General features: G+C 41.3%; 1 protein-coding gene and 2 pseudogenes across 2 annotated transcripts in view; 2 read left to right on the forward strand and 1 right to left on the reverse strand.

Annotated features, from left to right (window-relative positions):
- Positions 1–20295, reverse strand: part of Bckdhb (branched chain keto acid dehydrogenase E1 subunit beta) — a 210217-nt gene that overhangs the window by 76500 nt on the left and 113422 nt on the right. The gene's annotated exons all lie outside the window — the stretch shown is intronic.
- On the forward strand, positions 14075–14768 carry LOC101576718 (annotated as a pseudogene).
- LOC105741755 overlaps positions 19538–20295 on the forward strand; it is a 27133-nt pseudogene continuing 26375 nt past the window's right edge.

The raw sequence follows: 20295 nt of genomic DNA on the forward strand, positions 1-20295 counted from the left end.
GAAGACGAAGAGGAAGAAGAAGAGCGGAGACACAAAGCAGGACTACAGCAAGCTTCCCAAACTGGCCTACTTAGCTGACTTTCTGAGAAGGTTTCATAGTCTTAGAGTATACTGTTATTAAGCTTATTGATACAACTGAGTCATATACGGTTGTCTTCCTCATAAGGAATCTGCACCTTATTCCTAACCCCTTCTGCTCCCTGCTCGTGTCTTCCCTCCTTACTTACAAAGCTTTATCTCTATTTTATCCTACTTTTATCATTCCTTTTTTTCCTTTTATCACTCTTTTCTTCTCCCTTTCTCTCTTTCTTTCTCCCTCCTCCTTCCCTAATTCCTCTTTCCTTTTGAATAATTTTTTCCCATTTCGTAATATCTACTGTAAACTTTGGTCCTTATTCACTCTCAGTTTCTCACACCAGGCGTCAATGCAATATTGACATGCGAGTACCCAGCTTATTTCATTTAGGAGTATGCTCATCAGTATTTATGTTATTCTCCTTGTACCACTTCAATTTACATGTAATACTTTATAAAATTCTATGCCAAGGAACTACATATACATTATTTTAACCATTGCTTTAAACATTACCTTGTCAATATTCTTAGACTATGGATATATTTTGCTCTAGTTTTACTAAAGTACTACTTTCCTGTTAGCTTTAGTTCATTCAATACTTTTAAAATTAACCCAGAACTTTTCCAGGTTTTGGCTAACTTCAGAAAACAATGTTTACAAAATTAGTTAAAGTAACTTGCTACTGTTGTTGAAATGCAGTTTTACCACTGAGACACCAACCAGGAGAAATGAAGGTACTTTCCTCATGTTAAATTTGGCTCTGACCCTTCAACAGCACTGTTTGGGTCTGAATTTCTCAGAAAAAACTTGATTTGCCACATCACTTGCCATACACAAAAACAGAGCCCAGTGTAATATGAAGAAGTTTGGGGATTATTTTCAAGTACAACTTCAGCCCAAACTCTGGAATTGGACAGCCAGGACTTGCCCTCGGACACTTACGCTCCCACATGTCAGAACCTCACCTGGCTGAGCCTGAGCTCCTTCCGCAAAGGGTTGTGGGTACTGGAAGGAAGTACTGCACACAGAGCCCTTGGCATGCTATACGGTGCCAGCTGTTACGCTGGCATAAAACTGAGGTTTTGTTCTGAGTCATTTCATGGCCTCTATTTGTTTATGGTCCTTTTAAAATATTTACATGACAAAGTCTCCACTGAGTTTTACTTAGCGGCAGCAGAGTCCCATGTGTTAGTGACTGTGATTTCTGCACACAGCTTATGTTAAGAGGACCTTCTGAGTGTGAGTGATTCACTCCTGCCCGGTCATCGTCATCTTTCTATCTGAGAGAACCGCCCACCAGGGGAAGCTGGTCAGCTCTGGTGAAAACACTACAAACAAATAGATAAGAAAATATGGTCACTGAGACACTGAAAGTTTTCCACAAAACTAGAGCGTATAAATGATATTTAAAAATGTCTACCCAGAATTTTAACTGTACATAATCTTCTTGGCTTTACACAACAAACATATAGCAGAGGCAGAAAATCCTAAGCACAGAAAGGACATGTGATTCATACCCTCTCTGCAAATGGGCTGCGTAGAAACGAGTCATTAGTTAAAAATATCATCGTAACAGAATTTTACCATTTCCCAATAGCCTTGTGACAGGCTATGTTTCGGAGTCATTTAAATAAGTTTGCAGTATCTTCCAACGTTGACCAGATCTCTTAAGAAATAACTAAATAAAAACCCAGCAACTTTAGTACTTGCACGTACTTATCTGAAAAGCAGGGGTACTTGTAAGCGGCTCCTGAGCAAAAAAGTCAGATCTCCAATTAGTTACGAGATTCAAACAAAAAGCTACTTGTGTTTTTAAATAATCAAACAAAAAGCAATGTTCAAGCCTACAAAATGAAAAAGAAGACTACTTCAGATGTTTTGAACCAGAGGACTCCAAGATTTACGAAGTTACATGACTTAACCAAAGAATGCCACTTAGTCATAAAGCCAGACAAAAACTCTAATCTCCCAGGAACCGGAAGAACTATTCTTAAATTGTTATCAAATAACTCCAGAGCAACGCGATCCACACATTCACTAAACCACAGTAACTGCATCGACAGCCCCTGAGTGTCCGGCTATCACTCTGCATCTTCACAACCAAGAGTGGCCCTCACAAGCACGAGCCAGGAGCACCAGGCAGAGCGGCTGCTGAGGCATTCAGGCGGCCGGAAGTCAGCCTTGCCCTGCGTGTGCCAGCCGCTGCCCCACGCCAGCCTGCGCGGTGGGTTCACACTCACCGCGCTGTCTCTACTCGGCCTCCTCTTTAGTTAAGCTTAGATGAACCCAAGCTCAGTTCTGCCTGAAATGAGGAAATGAAGATTCTTGTCCCGTCGCAGGCGTTCCAGTATCCGGTCCAGTGACAACTAAAACTATACGGACAAGGCCCCACATTCCTTGGTTGTGGTCTGGATACAACTTCTGACTTCAGGATTAAAAATGCAAAGCAAAAATCAAAGAATCAAAAGCCCTCTGGTTCGCTCTTCCTTCTCCTTGGTCCTGCTTTTGCTAACTGGGGACCATGATCAGGACCTAAGAAGGCAGTCGTGGGCCTCTCGGTATGAACTGAACTCATGGAAAAGGTACAGGTCATTTCTTTTCTTCCTTCCATTTGATAGATTAAAGTTGAGATTCGGGTTGGGACAGTGCCACAAGTCTATGAGGCGTACAACATGCATACCACCGCAGTATTACGAGAGTGGGAGTGACGCCAAAGGCAAAGATTCATCCGTCCAAAGCGATTACACCACGGCCTAACTCCTAGGCTTCCATGCTTAAGGAGAGAGTCAAGAATCCTGGCGGGGGGCAGGGTGACAGGGATGAGGGAGAGGGGACAGCACTCAGATACAAGGCGGAATCTGAACTCTCAGAGGCTGCTACCCAGCCCGCTCTGCATCATGCGACACAGAAGTGTCTACATTTCCAAACTATGTATATATATATTTTTCTAAATCTTAAATAATTCTAAATGGAGGATGCAAAGCTACAGGAAAACTCAGCTTCCGTGCAGATAAACAATACATTACTTTCTTTCTTTAGCAATTACAAACAAAAGTGCAAGTTTAAAAAGTACTAAGCACTAGCTCTTCTCCTGAAATGTTTTACACTCAAATTACTATCACAATGTTCCTGCCGCGGGGTCCCACTTGAAAGCCACTTTCCTCTCTCTGCCCCAGGAGTACTATCAAGTAACTTCTGCGTGGTCTGCCTTGAAATGCTTGACATGTAAAGAACTGACATCAACTCCTCTGAAATGATTGAGTCATAACCACAAACTATTTCATGGCTTGGAGTACAAGGTCTGCCAATCACGCCCTGTCATTTATACACAATACTCACACACAGAAAACAAGATTTCATTTAAAACTCACAGCTCTTCATGCTTTTCTGAGCAGCATGTGATTTTCTTAAAATATAAAAAAAATGACTCGCTTGATCTTCCAGGTGAGTAAGCTGCTTCCTGAGTAGGGGTTGGGATAAGTGCAGCCCTGATTACATCTTTCTGGAACAGAAAAATGAATGTCACTTCTAAGTACTGCACATAAACTCAGGGAAGGTATGTTCAGGTGCCGTTATCTAGCCCAGAAGATACTCAGCAATGTTTTGAGACATCTCGCTCGCCACCACAGAGAACACCACTTGTGAGTAGACAGAGGTCCTGTCAACATGAGTGGATCAAGACTAGGGACACTGTCCCCACATACAGGGTATGCACCATGGTGAATAATCTGCTTCAAAATGTAAATACATCACAGTGAAAAAACTTAGACTATGGTCATAATTAATTTTCAAAACTACACTTTCCACCCAGACTACCAACTACACTGAACACTGAGATACCCCGACATCGCTCTACCTATTCCGAGACACACAGCCCTGCCACCCACCATGGAATCTGTTTACAGGAGAAAAACTGTGGCACATCTGGTGACTATTCAGCAGGGCAGGCATCTGCCCTCTCACTTACTCTCTTGGCTTCTGTCCCTGTGTTGATGCTGAGGGCACCAAGATCAGCCACTTGGAATGAAAGCTTCAATATACCCACCGCTGGCAGCAATCTCAGGCCCATGACATGCTGTCCCCCAACCACACACGCTGTCCCCTCCCATCCCTTCTGGTCTGGACAGGAAGGAACCACCACCAGCTCCGTGTTGTAGTTGTGCTGTTTGCATCCTCTACCCCAGGTCCCACACAGAAGTACCCCTGTATTTTATGAATAACTGAATTTAACTTATATGCTGAACACTGAATAAATTAATCAGTTTTCCAGTCAATTTATAAATACTAAGAACAAATTTTAAGCCCAAAAACAACTAGAAAAAAAAAAAAAATAAGATCACGCAGCTCAGAATGTAGTTCAGCATAAAAAGTAGTGTTTTCTGAAACATATTTCATATTCAAAGAAAGAGAAAGTTATAAGCACAAAAGAACCCAGAAGCCCCAAAATATAGTTCAAACCACGAAAAAGGCACATACATAACAGATACCACTGAACAGCTGGGATCCGGACACTGAGAAAAAAAATTACATCATTTAAACATCAAGCTTCATTCACATAGGGTGCAGAACGAGAATTAGTAGAAATTACTAATCGCAATTACTTAATATTTGCATGGAGTTGAAGTTTGCATTCGTGTGTATTATTTGATTTTTTTGAAAAACTCAAGAAAGCAGGCATCAGGATTATGAGACAACTGTACTTGGAGCCCCACCAACAAGACAGTGAGGGCTTTTCACAGCCCCCCAGCACCAGCTCTGGGTGACCCCGAATGTGAAGTAGCTGGCAACATCAAACCCACCCTGCCACAACCAACGCTAAAGCAGTCTCATCACCCCCTAAGTGTCCACTAACGCAGGCATCCGCAGCAACTCACAGGGTGGCTGCCCCAGAATCCGCTCCTTCAGGAACTGAAGAGGGGTCGCTTCAAGAGCCCCTTCTTTCATTGTATGACTGTGATAGTACAATTTAGAAAAATGCTGATTACCTTCGATAAAGTCTACAGAAGTACCAATATAATACACTTCACTGTCACATTGACTCGTTATGCCTGTTTTAGAGATAAAATTGCAGAAAGTTGAAATCAGTTGTAAGAACATCTAAGTGATTCAGATGATTCAGAACTCTAAATTTTGACCAACAGCTTCCCTTCTGTATCTCTCATTAACTCATCTGTGGTACATCTTTGAAAATAACAATTCTCATATACAGTGTGTGGGAAATGGGCCTTAGGTGTAATCACACTGCTAAGAATATAATGGATATAATTAAAAAAATAAAAAAAGAGTGTGATGGATACAAATATTCCTCTTGCACAAAATCACAAATCAAGTCTAGGATAGAAGATCGAGCAAGCTGGTATCAGGGAACACATTTGACCTGATTTTCATCTTACTCCTCTTGCTGGTCTAGCCAGTAAAGCTGAGACAGCACTGGCTTTGGCGGGGGAATGGAAGATACACTCCAGGGAATACATTATTTTGGAGTTCTAACATTCCAAGTAGAATTTTTAAAATGTGAGCAGCAGAAGCAATTGTCTTAAAACCTAAGCTCTGTATTGCCTGAGTGTGAGAAAGAAATGGTTTTGTTTTGATGAAGTACTTGGCTTAGGGCATAAAGAATTGAGATTACATGACAGTTACTGAACATGGTGATAGCATGGTATAATAGAGAATTTCCTTGGCTCAAAGAAAAAAGATACAGTTTGGTGGGCTGGCAGGAGGAGGTAAGGATTAAGGTACTCAACTAAACCTCACCATATACATCACGGAAGGTGCACGGAGGGGTGAGCATGCGGGTAGAGATACACACACGAGTGCACATCAGCAGAGGAGATGGATGGAAGGTGGATGGGGAGAGGGTAAAAAATTCAGACTCACCAAGGGAGGTAGCAAAGGAAGCCTCTACAAAGTAGAGGCTCTGTCTACTTTCAGAACTTCTCTGGAGGACCACCTGGCTGTGTCCCCTAGGCCAGCATGGGGTCCAGAGCACCGAACAGCAAGGTAAAAAGCATGCATCTCAGAGCTCTGCATTTTTCTGTCTTCCCTGACTCCAGAGGGATGCCAGTCAGATCCCTACGCTGACGCATACCAGCTCCTATGTCAAGGGCGGCCTGCAGGGCTGTTGTTGCAGCTTCGGAAGTCGGGTTTGGGGATACTGCCGTTCGGGGCCAGCCAAGGGGACAGCAAGGCTCGCCACAGCTTTGCCCTTCCATAACACGTCCCAGCTGATCAGCGGGGAGACAACAAAGGCCGCAGATCAAGCCAGATGAGACACAGGCAGCCCCTAGGCAGGAGCAGGGCATCACAGACAGACTGCCTGCACTGCTTCCCTTAGGCTAAGAAACTCAGGTTTCTATGGACCCCAAAGTGTACACTGTTAATCCACCAAAGCATAATGAGAAGCTTTCAATTCGCGGTCTTTCACATAAATCTTTCTGTATCAACATGGCAAACACTGCCTGGAGTACCTGATAGGCATATTAGAATCGTAGCACAGAGACCCAAACTTGGGTCATCGAGCTCCAGAGTAAATACTCAATAAAAACTTGTTGAGTTGACTTGAACCCAAGCTATAAAAACATACGATTCAGAAATCCAAAATTTCTTTCTTCCAGACACTGCTTTTGGTCAGCACATTCGAACCAACACTCCATGAGAATCCAATTAAAGGAACACTGTATCTTTTGTTTAAATAGTCCATCTGCTGCGCGCCGGACATCCTTCTTCTGCTGCCGTGTTCCTTCATTTTTTCCAAGATACCATTATTTTCCTGAGCCAGAATCATTATAATATAATGACTTTTGTCAGCTTCCATAAGGCAAACTTTTTGGTAGAGAAGAAACTAATTTTTTCCATGAACTGTTAAAAGAAATTATTTGTTACTATTATCGTGGACACACACACACACACACACACACACACACACACACAAAAAGAAACCACAAGCCACACAAAACAAAGGGTCCCATAACCATTTTTCTTTCAGAACAAAGACAATTTCTGTTCTCTGTTTAAATAATGACCAAAACGAAAAATAAATAAATAAAAATTATGCCTAACAGTAATTTAAGCAAGCTATTTTTTTTTAATAAAATCACATTGGAGCCTTTCAAGATTTGATTTATGAGCAGCCCCTTTCAGACTCTCTATGGGATATTACCTCTAAAGGAAATCTCATTTTGTAATGAATGTTTTGAAATCATTCGCTGCATAGTTATTATTTCTACTACGACTCACACTTCTAGTCATGCTGTGTTATGGCTGAGTACTCACACACACACACACACACACACACACACACACACACACACGCTCTCATCTGCACCCCTTACTGTCACCACTCCAGCCCATCTTAGTCTGTACATATGAATATTAAGCACCCGTATATTAATACTAAATGTAGGCTTCTCACAAAATAGGTTTCTTAGTTTTCCTACATGAATAAAAAAAAAAAAAATCCCAGTTGCTTATGCTATTAAACTGTTAGAGACTCAGCTTATATACTGGAAAATGGGGTATATTCTTAGATACTCTTCTTTAATTTGGAGTTTATAGATTTTTACTGTCAAAATGTACTGAAATAAAAAAGATAAATGAGCCACTCATGTATACCTATTTTTGCATAAATTATGTCTTGAAACAGCCAAACATAAGTGTAGCCTTCATAATTCTAATCCCCCATACTTATATTAAAACATATTTAATGTGTTTTTAAGAACATAGACACTTGAAAACTTTTCTAATCCTAACCTCTTGTCACACAGTACTTAATTTAACCCAGTATTAGCCACACGAGTATGAAATGTTCTTTCTACCCACCACGAAATTTCTTACATCCGATTTATTTTGATTGAATTTTCTACTACTTCATGAAGGAGAAAAGCTTACTAGGAACCAGGGGACTCCCACTCTTATCCTCTGGCCTCGGCTGGAATACCTCCTGCCTTGGGCTCACATCCATGGACACCGCAGCCTTCGTGTGGTGCAGAGCATAAAGCATAATAAGCTTCTCCTGGGAGCGAGCTGGCTCCGCAGCATCCCCTGCTATCCCCGCACTTCAGCCTGCATCTCGGTGCTGGCTCCTACTCCCTTCTTGTCTATTTGTACCTAATTTTACCCAGCTGTCCTGACTTTTGGAAACTAACTTCTGCCCAGTTAGTCTGCGGCTCGGGTATGGCTCCACAGTCTTGATGCGCCGTATCTGAATGCCTTTTCTTATTCCCTAATCAACAGAATCCTTGGCCTGATAAGCAGATGAAAACTTTCACTTCCTGCTAAACCATTCTTGACTGATTCCAAACACCTAGACCACAAATCTGCTTTGTGATTGACCGACACCTTTGGACTGATTTAGACCGATTGAAGGCCTTCAGCAACCTACCCAAATGTCCCACTTTACCCATTCAGGCTGATAGCTGTCTCCCAGAGAATTATCTCTATATACCACACAAATTCAAGCTAACCTTTGCTATACCCTAGACATACCAGAGATGTTACTCTGTAACCCCAAGCCTAGTCTTGCTCCACCCTAAGAAATGCTTACTTATGGGAAAAGCAATCATACTTTGTAGCCACTGGCTAGTGTGACCAAACAGTATATTATCCAAATCGAAATACTGTGGGGAAGAAAAGGATTTTGTTAGTAGCTGTTTTTAGAGCCAGATATGAAGGCACATGCCTATAATCCCAGCACTCAGGACTCTGAGGCGGGAGGATCACTGTGAGTTTTAAGACCAGTGTGTACTACAAAGTAAGTTCAAGGCCACCTTGAACTGCTAAAACCCTGTCAAAAAACACACAAAAAATGATAACTATTTTGAGATAACCATTACGTTGGGCAACTTGGGATGTCCTCTCACGCTGACAACTGAACCAACAGTGAGCACCTAACCACAAAGCAAAAGGGACCCAGCCAGTTTCTGGTTAGCAACTTCTGATCTATGAAAATGATTTAAAAGCTGACCAGAGGGTTGAGAGTGTAGCTCAGCAATAGAGCATATACACAGCATGCACGAGCCCCTGGTTTACTCCCCGACACCACTAAAAATGAAGTGATTGGACCAACTAGATAGCTCAGAATTTGTCATACAAGAAAATTTCCAAGTGGTAGCCAGCTATCTTTGAAAGAGTGTGGTAAGGAAGTCAGAACGACCAAAGGGCTGGAATAAACATCACGGAATAACAAAATCAATCTGAAGCGGATCCCAGAGATCTGGCTGTACTTCCAGTTTCTGCTGTAGGATTTTATTCGAAACATCATCCCCATTTTTCCTGAGCTACTCCACCTGGATCCGTTCTTAAGGCCACACTGACCAGCCAGCAGCGCAACAGCACTTACTGGATCGGACTCATAGTGATCCACCTGTTTACAGCCTTGCAAGAGATGGGATTACAGGTGTGCGCCACCACGGCCAGTCTCAATCACTGGCTCAGCACACCCTGGGGGCGGGGCTGGCACAGGGATCGAAACCCCGGCCCCTGCACCTCGCTGAGCTATTTGGCCGGCCCTTAGGAACAAGATTTTAATTCATTTATCCTTTTCCTGTTTTTCTTCTTCTCAGCTCACTTAGTCACCACGTTTTGGAGGGTGCCTTAGATAACCATGAAAGCAGACTCTTATTTTCATTCTCACTGTGGAAGCTGGGCTCACTGTGGAAGCTGGGCTCACTAGGTCTCTGCAGGCTAGGTGCCTCTTATAGACAGCCCTTCCTGGACTTCCTCTCCTTTTGGGAAGTTTATATTTGCAATCCCATGGACAAGTTATTAGAATCCCATCAAGTTAATTGTAAGCTACCGTACCAAGTACAACCTAAGGCAACAATAAAGACACCAAGGCACATCTGTAGTTATGGGAGCCAAGCCAGCCATGATGATGGCTATCCTGAACAAAGACCTTGACCCAACCCTAACCCTAACCCTAACCCTAACCCTTGACCCAAGGCTGAACCAGGTTTTCTTCATTCATGAAAAAGCAGCAGCTCAAGCATGAGTGACTGTGAAAATGGTGGGAAGCCGGTGAGTGCTGTGAGCAGGGCTAGGTAGGAGGCCTGCATTCATTCTGCAATATGAAGAGAGAAGGATCTGAAGAAAGAGTAATCTATATGACATAACTGAGACAGTATCTAATGTTTTGGGACATGCTTCAGCTCTGTTGTGTAATCTTTGAGGCTCCAGAAAGTCATAGCCAAAATGAAGACAACCGCTCCCCTTCCAAGAGCGTCGCCCAGGTAGGCCTCCACACCTCTCCCTTGGCCAAATTGTACTTTGCCATTACCAATCTTGTCAACTTCCAGATAACTCAGTATTTAATGACAGCTAGTGCTCTTCTGGACCAACAACAGGAAGAGAATGAATAACTATAACCAAACATGAGCAAGAAGTCTATGAGGAATAAAAAAGTAGATTATCAAAGAACACAAGAAAGCTCAACTACACTGAGAAGCATAATATATGTGGAAAGGATCAATACTACCATGGTATAATATTCCCCAAAATATAGAGTAAACGCAATTTCCTTCAAAGTCCCAATAGATTTTTACTGTTTGTTTGTTTAATGGTCTACAGGGTCTCACAGATTGGACTCATAGTGATTTTCCTGTTGTTAGCCTCCCAGGCGCTGGAATTGCAGGTGCATGCCACCACACCCAGTCGTATTTGCCATCTCACTGTGTCCTGGGGGTGAACAAGCACAGCATGCTGGGGATCGAGTCCTGGCCCCTGCACCTACCTAAGCAAGCACTTTAGTCTGCTGAGCTATCTGGCTGGCCCTAAAATGGATTTTTTGTTTGTTTGTATGCATATATGTATGTATGTGTCTCTGTGTGACCTAACAAGCTAGCTTTAAACTTCATATAGAAAATGAAAGGATTACAAATAAACTTTACCCAAATTGGAAAAGTAAAACTTTAAAGGAAGGATTTTAGGGAAACACAAACCATATATACAAAGCTAAATAAGTCTGACCACAATACAATTTTAAAATATTCATCAAAAGATACCACTAAAAGAATGAAACACAGACTGAAAAACGACATTTGTAATATATGTAACCCATGAAGGTTTCTCATTTAGATAATATAAAAACCCATAAATCAACAAGAAACTTTAATTTTCTCCCAAAAGAAACAGGATTCACAGAAAAGGAATGCAGATGCCTGGTCTACGGATGGAAGATATTCGCCCTCACTGGCAATGACACAAAGATTCGGATTCAGTGTGATACTATCTCACACAGTAAGCTTGTGCATATCGGGGTGCTACGCATGTTGCCAGGTGACCGTGTATAGAGCACAGTGGTGTGGTGAAGTAAGGAGACACCACCTACCAAAGTTAAAACAACAAAAAATATATATACATATAACATATATATATATGTACATATATATGTTATCCATGTATATGGATAACATATGACAAAGAAGTTGTCATAAAGAAGCATGTACAAAAATATTCTTAAAGCGTTAGCTGAGTAGTAGAGAACACTAGCAGTCATAACAAAATAGGAAAGACACACAAATCAGTAAGTCTTAACTGTACTCGCACTGGGCCATTCTGATCATGCTCTAATTTTTTCTCACCTATTTAATGTCAAGAAAAGAACAGTCTCTTGACAGGACTCCTAACTCGTCACATCTCTTTGCCATATAATTGTTTACGCTAGTATTTTCAGTTACTCCTTTCCTTTCCTTTTCTCTTAGACATATTTAAGACTTCCAACAATCCGCTTAAGTTTCTCTCATAAATTCGCCATGACACTGAGGCTGCTTATTTCCCAGTTCTGCCTTCACGGCTCTATGGACATCACATGGCAGGGCTAACCACTCTCCCCCCGACTCCATGTGACATACAGATGCTGCTGCCCTGGGTGTCCTGCCTGCTGGCCACTCCCCACTCCCCAATCCGGAAGTGTTCCCAGATTGCCTCTGTGGATATATTATCCATCTACACTCACCCTACTGGGTTTCATATCCAGTTTCATGAATTATGTCAGTACAATTCATTCCCATAGCATGTATTTGCAGTTTTCTGAATTTTGTGGATAGCAACTTGATTATTTTCATACCTCTGATCTGAAAAACCTGAGCTGGGATGCAGCCCATTCCCTGCACCCCTTTCCTGGCACAGAAGGCAAGCTGAGCCAGGAAAGCTACAGGACCTGGGGAGAACTGCCCCGCCCCCAACCACCCTCACAGGAGCTTTGTTGAGCTGTGGCCTGGCCCCACCCTAGAATGGCAGAAGGCAGGCAGAGCTGCTGAAAGCTATAGGACCCGGAGAGCTCTGCCCTGCCCCACCACCACCACCAAAGCCACACTGAGCCTTGCACAGTGGGAGACTGGGTGAGCTTTCCCCGCTATTGCCCACTGCTCCAGGAGCCCTGCTGATCTGCATCCTGCCTCCAGACTATTGCTGCTGAGCATTGGTGAACAGTAGGAGCTTCAAAAACTTCAAAGTAAAGGAGAAAATGGCAATCTCAGGCATCCAGGCCACCCAGAACAAGTCTAGGAGACAAGGACATAGAAGAGTTTAGAAATCACACACCTGAGACTTCTGAAATCATAGCAACTGAAGTAGAGAAACAACATCAGGCTATAGAAGAAATCAGAATGGAAATAAGCTCTCAGGTTAAAAAAATGACAATTATGAAAGCATTACTGAGTAAAATGAAAAGGAGACATAGATAAAAAATAAAGAATAGATAAATGATGCAAACACTGAGTGAACAGCACAGAAAAGAATCAACGCATGAAACAGATTTAAAGATACTTGGGGGAATTAGGAATTCCACTGAAAGCTGGTAACACCGCTTGAAAGTAACTGAAGACAGACTTTCAGACCTTGGAGACAGCAGCACAACAAGCGATTGTAAAAGAAAAGATCTCCTAAAAATAACAAGGAAGCAAGAAATCACAATTCAAAAGCTACAAGATGGTGCTTAAAAAAAACAAAATAAGACTTACAGGTATAAATGATATAGCAGGAGTCAACAGAAATAATATAAAAAGACTATTTGCAGAAATTACCTAAGCATGAAAAAAAAAAAATCAGACATACAGTTAAGTGAGACATATAAAGTATTCAAATTAGCTATAATAAAAATAAGTCTATAACCAGACACATAATAATCAAAAAAATCCCAGAAATTCAGCAAAAGAACAGAATAGTAAAAGCTGACAGATAAAAGAAACAAATCACCTATAATGGAAAGCCCACTGGAAGATTTCTTAATCCAAACCATCAAGTCAAGAAGAGGTTGGAGAGAAGTATTTCAAGTCCTGAAAGAAAACGACTTTGACGCCAGATGGATGTACCCTGCACAGCCATCTATCAAATTTAATGGAGAGATAAGATGCTTCCATGACAAAGAATGACTGAAGAAAGTGACGGCCACCAAACCAACTCTACAAAGAGTACTGACATATATTCTAGAAAGAGCACAAAAGATCACAACCTCAAGAATAACAGCAGAAAGGAACAACCAAGCGAGACAAGCAATTAACCGGGGAGGAGGGCGTAGGGAACCAACAGGAGGAAAATAACTTGACAAAAATAAGGTGATACATATCAGTTATAAGCATCAATGCACATGGCCTCAGTTCACCAATCAAAAGAAGCTGACTGGCAGAGCAGATAAAGAAACAAAATTCGACAATATGCTGTGACAAGTAACACATTTAACTCAAAAGTAAATTCACAGACTGAAAGTCAAAGGATAGAAAACAATCTGCCATGTAACAGGAATCCAGAGAAAAGCAGGCGAAGCTATCCTGAGTGCTGGCAATGTGATCTTTAAACCAATCATGATCAAAAGAGATAAAGTAGTTCACTGCAGACTTGTTAGAGAAAAACTGCAAGAGGAAGAGATAACTATCCTAAATGCACATGCACCCAGTGGAGGAGAAGCTAACGACGTAAGATACATTTTAATAGACGTGAAAAATCCAGTGAGCAATAACACAAATGTAACGGGGGACTTTAAAACCCCATTGTCGAAAACCAGTTCTCGCCGGAGCTCTAGGAAGGAAGTGTCTCTGTTGCCCTCGGCCGCTGTGCGGGACCCTGAGGAAAAGCTACACCAGGCCGCGCCGCCATGGGCAAGGGAGACCCCAACAAGCCGCGGGGCAAGATGTCCTCGTACGCCTTCTTCATGCAGACCTGCCGCAAAGAGCACAAGAAGAAGCACCCCGACTCCTCGGTCAACTTTGCCGAGTTCTCCAAGAAGTGCTCGGAGAGATGGAAGACCATGTCTGCCAAGGAAAAGTCGACATTTGAAGATACGGCGAAGAGTGATAAAGCTCGCTACGACAGGGAGATGAAAAATTACGTTCCTCCCAAAGCTGGCGATAAGAGGGGAAAGAAGAAAGATCCAAATGCACCTAAAAGACCACCATCTGCCTTTTTCCTGTTTTGCTCTGAACATCGCCCAAAGATCAAAAGTGAACACCCAGGCCTGTCCATTGGAGATACTGCAAAAAAACTGGGTGAAATGTGGTCTGAGCAGTCAGCCAAAGATAAACAACCATATGAACAAAAAGCGGCTAAGCTAAAGGAAAAATACGAAAAGGATATTGCTGCATACCGTGCCAAGGGCAAAAGTGAAGCAGGAAAGAAGGGCCCTGGTAGGCCAACAGGCTCAAAGAAGAAGAGTGAACCAGAAGAAGAGGAGGAAGAAGAAGAGGAGGAAGAGGAGGAATAAGTGGCTGTCCTGTAATGGCATATGGAGTGTATGTGTGCTCAGGCAATTGTTTTGCTAAGAATGTGAATTCAAGTGCAGCTCAACATTAGCTTCAGTATAAAAACTGTACAGATTTTTGTATAGCTAATAAAATTCTTTGTAGAAAAAAATACTTTTTTAAAAAAATTCAGGTTGTAGCTTTTTGAGGGGCTACTACATACAGTTAGATTTTAAAGCTTTTGATGTTGAATGTTCCTAAATATTTAATGGTTTCTTCCATGTGTAAGGTAGCACAACAAATTTGCAGGAACTAGTACCAATAGTTAAGTTTTGAGTTGTTTAGGATGTTGCATTTTGTGGTTTTTTTAAAAAAAAATTTGTAATAAAATTATGTATATTAAAAAAAAAAAAACCCATTGTCACAAAGGGGTAGGTGAACTAGGCAAAAAGTCAGCAAAGAAATAACAGAACTAAACCAAACTTATGAAAAAATGGGCTCAGTAGACGTTTGCAGTGTTGTTCCACCCAACAACATCAGAATACACATGCTACTCAGCTGTACAGAACACATTCTCCAAAATAGACCACATACTAGCACATAGAGAATGCGTAAGTAAAGGCAAAGCCATAGAAAGCACCCTGTGCATATTATCTCAACAGAATGCAGCAAAATTGGAAATTACTGACAAAAGAAATTGCAAACTCTCCATAAGCACATGGAAATTAAATCACATGCACCTGAACAAGCAATGGGTTACAGATGAAATTAAAGAATTAATAGGGGGGCATTTAAGAACTTTGGTGGGCTCTGCGGGACTCTGTGTGATTACTGGGATCTTCAAAAGTGCCAACACAGGAACAAAAGGCAATCTCAATCCTCCGGCCCACCCAGAACAAATCCAGGTCTCAAACACATACAAGAACTTAGAAATAACACTCCTGAAATCTCTGAGGGCTGGCCAGATAGCTTAGTGGATTAAAGCACCTCCTTAGGCAGACTCAGGGACCAGGGTTTGATCCCCAGCATACTGTGCCAGCCCCACCCCTGGGGCACACTAGAGGGCTACTGAGACTGTATGTAGTGGCATGTGCCTGTAATCCCTGCACTTGGGAGGCTAAAAACAGGAGGATCGCTACGAGTCTGATCTGTGCGATCTGTGTAGTGAGACCCTGTACGCCCTGTACTAAATACAGTAAAAAAAAAAAAAAAAATCTCTGAAAGTATTGCTCAGAACAACTAAAGAAGACATGGATTAAAAAAAAGAGAGAGAGAGAATTTAAAAATGATGGACACACTGAGTAAACAATGCAAGAAAGAATTAGAGTGCATGGAACAAATTCAAACAGATATCCAGGAAATTAAGAACTCCACTGAAAGCTGGCAAAACCACTTGAATGAAACTGAAGATAGACCTTGAGACCTCAAAGACAGTGTTGCAGCGAATGAACGTGAAATAAAAGATCTCTTAAAAACTAACCAGGAACCAGGAAATAAAAATTCAGCAGCCACAAGATGATACAAAGAAAAATAATATAAGTGTAGTAGGTGTTAGTGAAGCAAGAGACAGAACAAATGACATAAAAAGACTATCTGCAGATGCACTAGCAGAAAATTTTCCAAACATGTGAAAAGAAACTGACACACAGATAAGCAAGGCATATAGAATTCCACACAACAATAATCAAAATATATTTACACATGGACCCATAGTAATCAAGATCTCAGAAATTCAACAGAATTATAGAATATTGAAAGCTGCTACAGAAAAGAACAGATCACTTACAGTAGAAAGCACATCAGAATCAAGGCAGATTTCTCAACACAAACCATCAAATCAAGAAGAGCTTGGAGTGAATTATTTTGGGTCCTGAAAGAAAATAACTTCCAACCCAGATTGATGTACCTTGCAAAACTATCTATCAAACTCAATGGTGAAATAAGATCCCTCGATGACAAAGAACAACTGGAGAAATTCACGGCCACCAAATGAACCCTACAAAGAGTATTGACAGATGTTTGAGAAAGAGAGGTAATCACAACTTCAAGAGTAACAGAAAGCAACCACAAAACAGAGCAAGTAATTAAAAAGAAGGAAAAAGTACAGAAGCTATAAAAGGAAAATAAGGCAAAAATAAGTCAATACATATCCATTATAACCATCAATGTAAATGGCCTCAAATCACCAATCAAAAAACAGACTAACAGAGGGATTAAAACAAAATCCAACAACATGCTGCATATAAGAAACACATTTAACTCAAAAGGAAATTCACAGACTAAAAGTCAAAGGATGGAAAATAATCCTCCATGCTACAGAAAATCAGCAAAAAGCAGGGGTAGCTATCCTGGTGGCTGACAATTATCAACTTCAAACCAAAAATCATCCAAAGAGAAAAAGAAGATTATCATACTTGTTAAGGGAAAACTGCAAGAGGAAGACTTAACATAACATAAACTGCTATAGAAGCAACCTCCTGCACAAGCCAAATTTTAACAGACAAGAAAAGTCAAATGAGCAATAATACAATAGTAATGGGGGACTTTAACACATCACTGTCACAAAGAGGTGGATCAACTAGGCAAAAATAATCAGCACAGAAATAACAGAACTAAACCAAACTTGTGAAGAAACTGACTTGGTAGACTTTTACAGAGTGTTTCACCCAGCAACAACAAAATACACATTCTTCCCAGCTGCACATGGGACATTCTTGAAAATAAATCATATACTAGCATACAGAGCACTCTTAAGTAAATGCAAAGGAATTGAAATTATCCCATGCATACTATCTGATCACAGTGCAATAAAACTGAAAATTATTGACAAAAGAAACTACAGAAACATATGGAAATTAAATAACAATCTCCTAAACAACCAATGGGTCATAGATGAAATTAAAGAAGAAATTAAAAAGTATTTGCAATCAAATGAAAATGAAGATACTACTTACTGAAATCTGTGGGATGTAACGAAAGCTCTCTCAAGAGGAAGATTTATAGCAGTAAATCCACACATTAGGAAAACAGAACAAGTCCAAATAAATGATCTTATGCTGCCCCAAAAGCTCCTAGGAAAAGAAGAGCAAGTCAAGGTCAAGGTCCAAAGAAAGCAGCAAATTATGAAGATTAGAGCAGAATCTAATCTTGAGTCTGAAGAATGAAAAGGGTGAAATCACTACAGACCCTAGAGAAATTTAGAACATCATCAATACCTATTTCCAAAATCTTTACTCTCACAGGATGAAAAACAGAGGAAATGGTAAGCTTTCTAGATACATATGAAACGTCAAATCTGAGTCAAAAAGATATACAAACACTGAATAACCCAATAATGAGAAATGAAATTGAAAATGTAATAAAAAACCTACAAACAAAGAAAAGCCCAGGTCCCAGTGGATTCACAGAAGAGTTCTACAAGAAATTCAGAAAAAAAAAAAAATTAATGCCAACTTTTCTCAAACTCCTTAGTGAAACTGAAAGGAAAGCAACTCTCTCAGACTCACTCCTGGAGGCAGGTAGTACTGTGATTCCAAAACCAGACATAGATCCAACTGAAAAAAAAGAACTACAAGCCAACGTCTCTAATGAATATAGATATAAAAGTCCTCAATGAAATACTAGCAAACAGAATACAGCAAATCATCAAGAAGATTATATATCGCAACCAAGTGGGATTGATCCCAGCAATCGGAGATGGTTCAATATACACAAATCAATAAATATAGTATAGGGCCAGCCAGATAGCTCAGTGGATTAAAGCACTTACTTAGACACAGGGACCGAGGTTCAATTCCCATGTGTCATGCCAGCCCCACCCTCGGGGTGCACTGAGGGCAATTGAGACTGGACATAGTGGTACGTGCCTGTAATCCTAGCACTTGGAAGGCTGAACGCAGGAGGATCACTACGAGTCTGATCTGTGTAGTGAGACCCTGTAGACCCTATACTAAATACACTAAAAAAAAATGTAATCTAACCACATCAAGAGAAGCAAAAATAAAAATCACATGACTATCTCAGTAGATGAATAAAATCTTTTGACAAAGCCCAACATTCATCCATAATAAAAAAAAAAAAAAATACAACACAAAATTGAAATAGATGGTCTTTACCTCAACCTGATAAAAGTCATCTACCAACAGCCAACATCATAGTAAGTGGACAAGAACTGCAAGCCTTCACTTTAAAATCAGGAGCAAAACAAGGATGTCCACTATTACCACTCCTATTCAATATAATTTTGGAAATATTAGCCAGAGCAAGCAGACAAGAGAGAGAAATAAAAGGAATAATTATTGAAAAGGATGAAGTGAAACTATCATTATTTTCAGACGATGTGATGCTCTACACAGAAGACCACAAACACTCCAAAAGTCTTGCAGACATAATAACCAAGAGGATATAAAATTAACACTCAGACATCAATAGCACTTCTGCATACAATGAATGCACTGAGAAAGAATTAGCGAAATTACAACTTTCACAATAATATGCAAAAAAAGAAATACATATAAATGAATCTAACAAAGGAAGTAAAATATTTATATAGTCAAAATTATAGTATTCTGAAAAAAAGATTGAGGCAGATTTACAAAACGGAAAGATATTCTTTTTTCATAGATACAAAGAACCAACATTGTAAAAATGGTCACAGTCCTGAAATTGCTGTACAGTTTAAATGCAATACTGAGGTCCGTGTGAGGTGTCCAGGTGGGAAGGGCAGCACCCTCGGGCCAGATCAGACATCCGGGGGCGCACCCTCGCAGGCCGGCCGCCTCCTTCTGGGCGGCGAGGTGCTGAGGCTTCCCCGTGGCCGTGCCGCACAGCCGCCCCCCTGCGGGGACAGGGGCGTGCACGGGCTGTGGAGCTGTGCGGTTCTTCGGGAGGTTGGGGCTTTGCTCCAGGTCTCGTCCGGAGCTCGCGAGCTGGGGGAAGGCCCGCGTCGGTGCTCGCGGAAGCCTCAAGCCTTAGGTAAGCATTTCAGATTTTCTTGGTGAACCAGGACATCACTATGCTGGCTGCAAGGCTTGTGTGTCTCCGGACACTACCTTCTAGGGTGTTCCACCCAGCATTCACCAAGGTCTCCTCCCCCGCTGTGAAGAATTCAATCACAAAGAATCAATGGCTCTTAACACCCAGCAGGGAATATGCCACCAGGTCAAGACTTGGAATCCGCCGTGGGAAAACTGCCCAAGAACTCAAAGAGGCAGCACTGGAACCATCAATGGAAAAAGCATATAAAACTGAACACTTAGGAAGATACATTGTTGCTGAAGGGGCTGCTGTTGGTCTTGGAGCACTGTGCTACTATGGCTTGGGAATGTCTAACGAGATAGGAGCTATTGAAAAGGCTGTAATTTGGCCTCAATATGAGAGAGATAGGATACATTCCACCTACATGTACTTGGCAGGAAGTATTGGTTTAACAGCTTTGTCTGCCTTGGCAGTAGCTTGAAGTCCTGTCCTCATGAACTTCATGATGAGAGGCTCTTGGCTGACAACTGATGCAACTTTTGCAGCCATGATTGGAGCTGGAATGCTGGTGCG

The sequence above is a fragment of the Octodon degus genome, unplaced genomic scaffold, assembly GCF_000260255.1.
Source record: "Octodon degus isolate 3935 unplaced genomic scaffold, OctDeg1.0 scaffold00022, whole genome shotgun sequence".
Taxonomy (NCBI): domain Eukaryota; kingdom Metazoa; phylum Chordata; class Mammalia; order Rodentia; family Octodontidae; genus Octodon; species Octodon degus.